Source organism: Fistularia commersonii, chromosome 22 (genome assembly GCF_037954325.1).
Source record: "Fistularia commersonii isolate RoL2024-O1a breed Wild chromosome 22, RoL_Fcom_v1.0, whole genome shotgun sequence".
NCBI lineage: Eukaryota > Metazoa > Chordata > Actinopteri > Syngnathiformes > Fistulariidae > Fistularia > Fistularia commersonii.
In genome coordinates, this window is record NC_141305.1 from 6882509 (window position 1) to 6892227 (window position 9719).

The window sequence follows — 9719 nt, forward strand, 5'->3', positions numbered from 1 at the left end:
ATATTCAAAAATCAGATGAGCCCGCCGCCCCGCAGGGACCATCGCGCGTTCATTTCGAAACAACCACAGATGAAGTTCCCGAACGTCGCGGTTGCTGCGACGACTAGCTGAGCGCTAACGCAGACTTAGCATGACTTGGCACTGTCTTCCAGCCCAATCTGGGTTAAGAGAACGGTAAAGTTCCTCCGAGCGCCGAATGATGACATGACCGAACAGATGCGGCGCTTGAAGCCCGGCCGCTCGCCACCGGCTGCACGCCGTCGCCTCCTGATTAGCATCGTTTAGCGACATGAAGCTACCTCACCCGTCGACTCTGCAGTCGGAGATGGAGGCGTCCGGGTTCACCGACGTTAACCTTCATCCGTACAAATGAAACGTAATAAACTGACTGTTATTTTTCTTTTTTTTTTTTTTTTTTCGCAGACTGCAGCCGCAAAAACACCACATAAATGGGTTAAAAAGTACAAAGGGGCTGGATCCGGCCAATCCTACTTCATTTTCCCACGTTACATCAGGACCCCTAGCTACAGCGCCGGCCAATCAGAGCGCAGCCGCGGCGAGCGAGAAGGACGGGGCGCCGCCGGCGTGTGAAAGCAGGCAGGGGGAAGAATCCAGCGAGATGGTGGTAGGTGATGTCACGCTGCACGGAGGCTGTGACCCACATTCGGCGGCGCGGATGCAAATCTATGGCGTTTATTACACAGTCGTTAAAGTGGCGTTGCTGCAGCTGTGGGGGATTTTCCTGTTTTGCATTGCGTTCAATATTTTTTCGAAGTTTTTTGCTGTTAAAGAATGTAACTCCTTGAGACATCCGGTGAAACAAAGGGTTTCGTTTAAAAATGGATATTTTGATAAAACAGAAATATTTGATTTTTTTTTTTTAAATGTTTTTTCTTGTGAATGCTCAGTTACTTTCTTGCTATGTGCAAAGTCTGTTTTTTAAGATTTTTAGAATTTTTTTGGTATTTTTTGTTAGAATCTAATCCTAAATGTCACATCTTCCTTATCCCCCACGTATCTATGCCAAATCTCTTACTTAGTTTTAGTTATTTACATGTTAATTATAACATTTTGACAATTATTTTCCAGCAATTTCAGGATTCATTCCAGTTATTATGGTATTATCATGCTAATTTTCAGCGCATTTCTAGATGAGGGGGTAAAATGGTGGAAGAAAAGTTTCTGGAATGAACTTGTGAGTGTGCTTGTCATTGTTTCTGGGGAGCAGGGTGGGACAATGTCCTATTTATGAAGCACACACACACACACACACACACATACACACACACACAGAGGAAAGAGAGAGAATCTGAAGCAGTAAAGCAGGACATCCTCACTCCGATATCCCCGGGGCTGGACTTCCAGGAATGATAGCTAGCCGGAGAGCAAGGGCGGCGCTTCGAAACACACACACACACACACACACACACAAACACACACACACACACCGACGACCGACAGTGTCAATGTCAAATAGATAATGATGAAGACGGAACAATGATGTTCCTTGGCAGCCTGTGGAGTTGATAAATACCACAGGACAAAGGTGGCGGCGTCGGACGCCGTCTTGTGTTTAGTGATCAAACAAATGCCGAGTCCAATTTTTTTGTCCTTCGCGCCTCATTTTCCTCAGATGGAGAGTCAATCTTAACCAAATAATCAACATCGAGAACATATTTCAGATGTTATTCTCCATATTTATAAAGTGTTATAAGACCGCTGTGGCGCCGGGACATTTCCGCACCTCAGCGAAATGAGACGAACTTGTTGAATGTATAAATAAGAGCTAAACAGCGCCTTCCCGCAGGCCGGAAAAAGGCTTCATCGCCTCAGCGATCCGATCGAAGCCCGGGGTCCGTCTTTTCTGAACCGCACGAGGAAACAGTCCTTTCACTGCAAACCCGATGTATCTATTATTTATCAGAGATGGGGTTGGATTTCATAGCACTTTTTTATAAAGTGGGCTGAGCTTATTACGGTCGTTTGCTGGATTCTCCGCCGGCTTGAGTCATTAAGGGATAATGGTCGACATCAGGCCCTTCTGTCCTGAACGTTCTACATTACTAAATTATCCTGGCCTTTATCCAAGAAGCCGGCTTGGATGCAGATTTGCTGACCGACGAGAGACCCGTCTCAGATCACCGTCTTCAGTATCCATCAACAAATAACCTCTTTGAGTCACTCCAGGCTGCTTTTAGGGCAAATCGCAGCCATTGCAGTGCCGGTGAGTGATTTGTTACCGGTGGTAGACACACCATCATGCTGTCTTCTAGCTGTTAGCCCCGCATGCAGCTTTCAAGACTGTGGATCAGCCAATGTTGGTGGACAGACGGAAGAAGATGCTCCGTTGGGTCAAGTCATACCTGCCGGGGTTCCACAGGGTTTCGCTCTGGGTCCGCTGCCGGTTTTGTTGTACATGGTACTACCGGGTCAGATTCTTTGCTCAACTCAAAATCAACTTTCATTGCTATGTGAATGATAGAAACTAAGATCGGAATCAATGCAATTGTGACATCGTGATCGGATTGTTGTTATGTTCTTCGGGTTGCCTAAGACGAGTGCGCAAGACCTGCAAGCTACTCAGAATGCAGCAAGGCGTGTTCTGACCGGCGCTGACCTCTCTTCACTGGCTTCCTTTTCTGCCGAGAGCACACTTTTAGGGTATCGTTCCTCAGCTATAAAGTAGCCCGTGGCATCGCACCATCTTATTTATCGGACTTGCTGAGGTCATCCGTGCCTGGATGCGTACTGCGCTCCCAGTGTTGTAGCCTTTTGTGTATCCGCAAGGTCCACAAAAGGGCCGTTGGCAAGAGGGACTTTTCTCTTTGTGCACCAACTTTGTGAAGCAGTTTGCCTCCTGACATCAGGATGGTCTCCTCTGTTGAAGTCTTTAAAGCAAAGCTGAAGACCCAACTGTTTGCTACTGCATACAAGTCATGAGTTGTTGAAGTTTCTGGTCTGTGAGGGTTAGCACTCACAGCAAGAAGGTTCCTGGTATTATTTTATTTGTATCCTATTCTTATCTCTTTGATGGAATGTGGTCTATAAATATATTTATTATAATTGTCATTATTATTATTATTGTGGACCAACATCTCTCATCTCATATCAGGGAACTGACTAGAGTTATCTAATTGTCTGGCTGTAGCCCACATGCTTTATAGTTGTGTGTGTGTGTGTGTGTGTTTGTGTATGTTCCGCTAAGCAAATAAAGGACCTTTTTGTTGGCTGCATTCATTTGCCGTCTCACGGCAAACTCAAAGCGGACCAGGCGGCGGCGGCGAAGAGGCCCGGTTGAACAAAACACAGCAGGTTCTCTTTGTTTCACTGGGAAGGAGTGGTTGCTTAGAAGTTCTTGGGTTTGAAAAAAAAGAACAAAAAGAAAAAGACAAAAAAAAAAAGAGAGCAGGAAATAAAATGGGCCATTGGCACAAGGCATATGAGTTCAAGGAGAGGGTTGATGTGAAACATTTGGTAACACTGCTTTGAAAAGATGCTGTACTAGTTAGAGTGAAATAAAACTATATATATTTGACCAGTTTTCCGACAAAATAGCAACACCCTTTTAAAAATAAAAATTTGTTTGTTGAGTTCAACTGGATGATAACGCCAGCGGACTTTCCGATCCTTTCTGGTGATGTATTAACAGAACCTACGAGGCCGATACGATCCCAAAACAAAATCCAGACATCATTAACGGAATTAGATCATCGATCGGTGAACGTCGGCCGGCGCCATCGCGCGTTTTCTCAGGTCGGTTTCGGGTGAGTCGGTGGATCTACGGACTTCAGTGACAAATAAAATCAAATCACGGATCACTTCAGTCAATTTGGGTTCGTTTCAAAAGCCCCCCAAAAGACGACATTCGTCGAGGATATCGCTTTTCACTCCGGTACTGAAGAACCGATCAATTTCAACGACGACAACAGACACAACCCCCAATCTTGAGCCAGGTCTTCTGGATTAGCTTAGCCCGGGTCAGCCTGCCCGGACTTCTAAAGCTTACTGCCTGTTACGTAACACCCTCCCCATCCCTCTGAGCCAAGTCAGGTATTACCGCCTTAGGCTGTTGGCAGAAAAGCCAGCAGACAGAAACTCCCTTTGCAAATAAGGAAACTCCAAAATAAGAGCATTTAAAAGACAGAAGCGAAGGTTAAGTTGTGGCCGAGGCGGATCCTTCGGAAGCGGACTTTCGTTCCAAGTCAAACAAGGCTCGTTTATGTCTTATTCTTTTTTTTTTTTTTTTTTTTTTACTTTTTTCACTCTAAAATCCTGCAGCTTTTAATGTTGCTATTTTGATGGCAGTTTTCCTCATATTTCGAAGTATTTTTGTGAACTTCCCCACTGTGGGACGAATAAAGTATCTCATCTCATATCAAGTTAGAAGAAACTGAAACTTGCATAGATATTCCCGCCTATTCTTTATTACCACCACCTTAAAGAAAGTTAGTTGAGGGATTATTTTCCCGCCGGGATTAATTAGTAATCCCATCACAGCCTCGTTGCCGTGTCTGGCGGCGGCGTCTTTATTTACACAGAATCCACATTGAAACCGTAGCGACGCCACCACAGCAGGAACCCACATTTGGGTCAGAAATCCTAAGACGTCGACGTCAAAATGCCCGACGATGTCAAAAACAGTATTTAATGTAATGTTATTTATGAATGTTGTTTTCATGATAATCAATAGAGGTCCAATAGAAACGTCATTCAATTGATGGGATTGCAGCAAGCAGGGCTAACTTACTGACTGAAGTCAAAGATGCATCGATAAAGAAATACAGTAATACCTTGATTTACGTGTTTAATTTGTTCCGTGCCCGAGCTCTTAACTCAATATACTCGTATATTGAATTAAATTTCCCCCATTAAAATGAATTGAAACGTTAAAATCTGTTTCAGTCCCCCGGTTTTGTGACGAGAAATAAGAAAATAAGAAATAAGACAAATATACTTTGAATAAGAAATAAAGTATAACAAATAATACAACAAAATAAAAAAGAATGCAAAAAAATAAGCTAGTTTTATTTAGTATATTTACCTTGCAAATTTGCAGATGAGGTTGGGGTGATTTTTTATTTCGTGCTCTGTTACTTAACTTACTTGCTACACACTTTATGCTATGATGTACTGCTAAATGTAACTTGCACGGTACGCTACACTTTATCGCTAAACTTAATTTAGCGACAAAGTGAATGCCTGTCTCCTATTTAAAATTAACGCGCCAAAGATGCCACGGACAGTTCCCCATCCCGTTTATTCGTAACTCAGGTCACAAAACGACTGAGCAAAAGGCTCGTATATCGGAAAACGCTTAAGTAAGTTGTACATCAAAGTTTTCATGCATCGTCCGCCGCTTATCCTGCACTTCAGGGTGGAGGAGGATGCCGGAGTCTATCCCGACTGTAAACCCTGGACTGGTTGCCAGTCAATAGCATATATAGACAGACAACCATTCATGAACTCATTCGAGGCAATTTTTCCCAATTTTTTCCAGCTGCATGTTCCTGGACTGTGGGAGGAAACCGGAGTTCCACCAATTTATCCCCTGCAGGGATAAAACCTGGGACCTCCTAGCTTGGAGTGCAGAAGATAACAACTGCGCCGCCATGTCGCTTAATGCTTCGTTTTTAAATGATCCAACTGATCCGACGGCCAAGGTCAAAGCTGTATAAGGACGAATACCCTGAAAACAGCTCAGCGGGAAAAGATTCTCCTGTATAGGTGAACCAGCGGGGGAGTCGGTGTGCATATACCAGAAACGTGATAGAGAAAGCGTCACAGGGCGACTGACGGACCAAATATCAACATCGATGGCGATCAAACCAAAACCCTGAAGGCACCTTGCATAAACAAACAAACAAGCAAACAAATCGTAGGACAATTAGGAAATTAACCGTAGGATAAGCTGAAACCGTGGGATTATGATCTTTGTTCCTTAAGAAAAAAATAACACACACACAAGCACACACACTAACCAATGATCTCAGTCTCAGAATAACTTACAGGAAATGCAATCCTTCGTCACTGAGGAACAACTGTGACTGTATTTCTGTGTGCATGGGTCAGCGCACGTGCACATGCGCACGCGCACACACACTTGTCTGGCCTCAGCAGGCCGCAGTTACGTAACGCGAAGAGACAGATTCCAGGACGAGGAAGAGCAGCTCTTCTCCGCCTTTGGCCTCCGTTTGAGAGTCCTTCCAGACCCCAGGCTCCAGATCAGGACCCGGGTTTGGGGGTTCTGATCTGGAGCTTTGGATCAGGACCCAGGTTTGGGGGTTGTGGCCCGAGGCTCTGGTTCCTTCTCACCACAGGTTCCCTCTTTCTGGACATTTTATTCACAGGTCACATGAACAGCATCCAGGAAGTGAACCAAGAGAAAACAATAAGTGTGTATTAAGAATTCTGAGCTGCTCGACTGCTGAGGTACCATCACGTTAAGAATAATAAAAAAAAATTACAAACATCATGATATCACATAAACATACACACACACACACATATAAATATATATATATATATATATATTTTTTTTTTTTCTAGACCTGCCATCATTAATGAGAAACAAAGTGATATTTCATTTTAATAAATAAATACAAATACTACAAAAATCAAGTTGTATTTTAATTAGAGCAAATTCATAGTAGTTAAAGAAAAATTGATAACATTAGGAACTATTTTTAAATGATAACAATTAAAGGACAACAATCCTCAATATTAGATTCATTTTCATTCAAAAACAAAAATCACCAGAGCGTTGATTTCGGTTCTGCGGTTGTTTTCAATTGATGTGATAGTATTTTGCATGGTATTTCAGCTTTTTTTTTTTTCCATATTACCTTTTTTATCTTATTTCTCTTTCAGATTTAGATTGGGTTTTATCCACGGGCAGCAGGTTCTTCAGACCAGCAGCTTAATTACTTGCCGATTATTCCAGGCGTAAACGGAAGCGAGGAGGAGGCAGTGTGGTGACTTCACCCAACCGGAGGATAAACTCCCTGCACCTCCTGGGATCATCTGCCACAACAAGAGCTGCCTCCGAACAGCGGGCAGAGACAAATCCAAGCCAAAGAAAGATGAGCAAACCAACTGCAGGGCTGCTTTACCTGTGAAAAGTCCAGGAGTTGGCGAAGGTTTACCTTTGACCCGACAATCACAGGGGCTTCAAAAACACGTGTGTGTTTAATTTTGAATGGCAAACCCATTATTTTTTAATCCTACGTCATGACCCTCCGATCCGTGATCCCTGAGCAGCAGGAAGTTGACCGCGGAAGCCTTCAAATTAAAAGCCCTGGCAGTCAAACTGATATTCGATGTTTTTGCTGAGGTAGAAAATTCAACAAGCAGAGCCCTGGAACAGACTGTGCTGTGTGCATCGGGTCGTCTTAAGACATGTGGTCCAATCACATGCAACCAGGAAGTAGCGCTGACATTTCAGGAGTCAGCCATGTTGGCCTGACATTTACTACATTTCAACATATAATAATGTACTTGCTGCAAGACTATGCCTATTGTTGTTTTTTATTGCTACCTATCTGGCATCACTGGGGAAACCGAAATAAGACTTTCACTGTAAACGGAAATACGGTTCCAGACAGTATATATGAAGATAAACTCTTTAAAATCTTTAACACTATGTAACTGTGCACTTGATTTCTCTTCACTCAAGTATACCTCCAACAAAAAACCTTTCACTTTAATTTCAAAAACAGAAGCTACCAAAGTCCTGTCAAGTGATTTGCTCGCTAAACAGCAACAAATCAGACCATTTAATCTTGGACAAAGTGTGAACAAAAACGCCTGAGGGAGGATTATATATCCTAGCAAAACCTTTGGCAATCGGTTTCTTGCAAGGACATAAGGATTATACAGCGAGACAGTATTTTCAAGAAATATTTCACAGTTTCAATGAAAGAAATGTTAAAGTGAAGAAAAATAACAAGCAATAGAGGCAAGCACAGAGTTCTTCGGGCGTCTGACTATCACATGCCTTGTATAAATGATGACTAGGGACAAATATTTTAAGCATCAATGGTGTGAAATGTCAAAAACAAACAATGTATTATTAAGTATTATTATCTTATTCATCAGGCCGTCTGACTGAACTCGCCTGTCTCTCGCCTTCAGGGCTTTTTCCTGACTTTCGTGTTAAGTGAAACGAAACCACCAAGGTGATCCGTTATTGATGCATCAACACTCATCCCACAAAGATCTTGGAATTTGTTTCAAGTTTTCTGGGAGATGACACTATAAGTCCCTTGTGAAAGTATCCCAGGGAGCTCATGAATTACTCGCACGTTTTAAAAAACATTAATATCGAGGTTGTATTTATGACGTATGAACACCCGATGCCTCCACCCCATGCGGCTTTTATTTTGTAATCGGACGGAAGTCGCACTCCTTCGCAGTGTGTCTAGCTTGACGGAGGTTATTCCTCGCTAATATGGAATCGATAGGGCGATGGAAACGGGGACGCGCCGGGCCTCCGGTGCGTCGGTCGGCGGCTTGTTTATCCCAACACCGAACACAATCCCTATGAAATGCACCCGATCCGTTTCCCCCACCCCGGTCCGCGGTGAATCGATGAAAAGGAAGAGTGCCTTCGCATCTCTCTCCGCCTTTTGTGCAGCGCCGAAAACGCATCACGCCACCGGGCAGCCATCCCGGGAAAACGACGCCGTCTCTCCGCAGTCGTACCGTGCAATCCCCCGGGGGACGACGCGGACGGAGGAGGCTTTCGTCCCTCGCCGTCTTCACCGGTCAAAGCATCGTCGTTGTTGTGGTTTTTTTTTTTGTTGTTGTTGTTATTTTTTTTTTTTTGCGGCCGACGCAACGCTCCTGAACGCACCTCCCCGCCGCGGTTTTTGTTTCTCCTCCCCGTCTGGTCTTCGCAATCCGTCACCATTCCCCCGATGGATTTGTTTTTTTTAGTTTTCTCCCGCTAATAAATCAATAAAATACGAATGAATGTCACTCACCTTGTCCGGGACGTCTGGCTTAGACCGAGCGTGCGCGGGATGAGACGGCCGGGGAGGCGCTGCTGCTCCTGGCCGGACTGCGGGGACGGACAGCGGCGCTGCGTCGCAGGATGGGCGGGGCAGAGGAGGCGCGTCGGGCGGAGGTCCCTAACCTTTCAATAACTATAATAAATGTATTAAAGTAATAATAGTCATTTCAAATATATGTAAATTCATACCATGTAAATGATTACTTGTATTTCAATGCAGGGTGTTGCACCAGGAAGGCCATCCGAGGTAAAATTTGAGCCAAAACCAAATATGCGAATCAAACATTTGACTTTCAAACTTGGTTGAAATCAACAACACCAACCAACTTACACTGTAGGTTATCGTCACTACAGTTTACACACTCGAGTACCAGTGGAAATGGAAGCTACTAGAACAGGGGTGTCAAACTCATTTCTCATCGCGGGACACATACGGCCTAGGTCAGGGGTCGGCAACCCTTAACACCCAAAGAGCCATTAGGATCCGGTTTTCCCGGAAAAGAAAACACTGGGAGCCGCAAGTACCTTTTGACGTCTAAAATAAAGGTACCACTGTAATATTGCTTTTTATTACCTTTGCACTTTGTATAAACAAGTGTGTAGTGTGTTGTGTCTGAAATTCACAAAGTATTACGGAGAAAATTAAATTTTATTTATGTAATGAGCTCATTGTGAGCTTTGGGCTTTCAGAGCGTGTAGCGGAGCCTTG

At 43.9% G+C, this 9719-nt stretch overlaps 1 protein-coding gene across 2 annotated transcripts in view; it reads right to left on the bottom strand.

The window, feature by feature from the left end:
* rusc2 (RUN and SH3 domain containing 2) overlaps positions 1-9075 on the bottom strand; it is a 31529-nt gene extending 22454 nt beyond the window's left edge. For both annotated transcript variants that reach the window (XM_086169174.1, XM_086169173.1), the window contains exon 1: positions 8982-9075. The gene's annotated coding sequence lies outside the window, so the exon portion shown is untranslated. The remainder of the gene's footprint in view (positions 1-8981) is intronic.
* Positions 9076-9719: the final 644 nt, after the last annotated feature.